Below are 778 nucleotides of genomic sequence, written 5' to 3' on the forward strand. Positions count from 1 at the left end.
CAACTCCACACTCTCTATTTCTGAATTGAGAAAGCTCCTCGGATGAGAAGCAAAACGTCTTCAGCTACAGAATAGAAGTCCAGTTGTTTTTGTTTTTTAACCTTTTTTGAATTTACCATGGTAAAAAAGGACCACAGACGTTTACCAGTTTTTACCAAATAGTAGACGTTTGGGTAACCATTCATAAATTATTTAGTTTCAAGGAAAAGAAATACTGTTGATTTAAACATCAATAGCGAGAAACTGGATTTTGTTAAAGGAATATGGAGTGGGCATGATTTACACACAATTTGATCCCCTCTATTAGTATCCCTTCAAACTTAATCTTTAAATCAGCTTGATTGACTGCCAGTGAGACATTTTTTCTGAGCTTAAACTCCCTTTTAGGATGAGCCATCCATGGCTGTGTGGGTCTGAACAATTTTTTCTAAAAAATCAGGTGGGATTTGAACTGTGAGTCAATGAAAATTGTACTTCAAGAGTGAAACGCCAGGCTATTTGACACTTTTATAGCAGCTATTTTCTTGGAATAGTGACTCATTTTAGACTATTCATGAGAATAGACTAAAACATTTCCAAGAACAAGAAAAATAGGAGAAAAAATAGACCCAACAAAACAAACAAAACCTTTAATAAGGTAAATGTTTGTGTGGCTTTTTATGTTTTTAAACTGCAACAGTGAAGAGCTCCTTTTCCACCTAAATTAATATACTTTTGTCTTTTCACTAAAATATTGTATTTTGCTGTTAATGGGAGTTTAAAAACAAAACCAATCATA

The sequence above is a fragment of the Kryptolebias marmoratus genome, linkage group LG1 (assembly GCF_001649575.2).
Source record: "Kryptolebias marmoratus isolate JLee-2015 linkage group LG1, ASM164957v2, whole genome shotgun sequence".
NCBI lineage: Eukaryota > Metazoa > Chordata > Actinopteri > Cyprinodontiformes > Rivulidae > Kryptolebias > Kryptolebias marmoratus.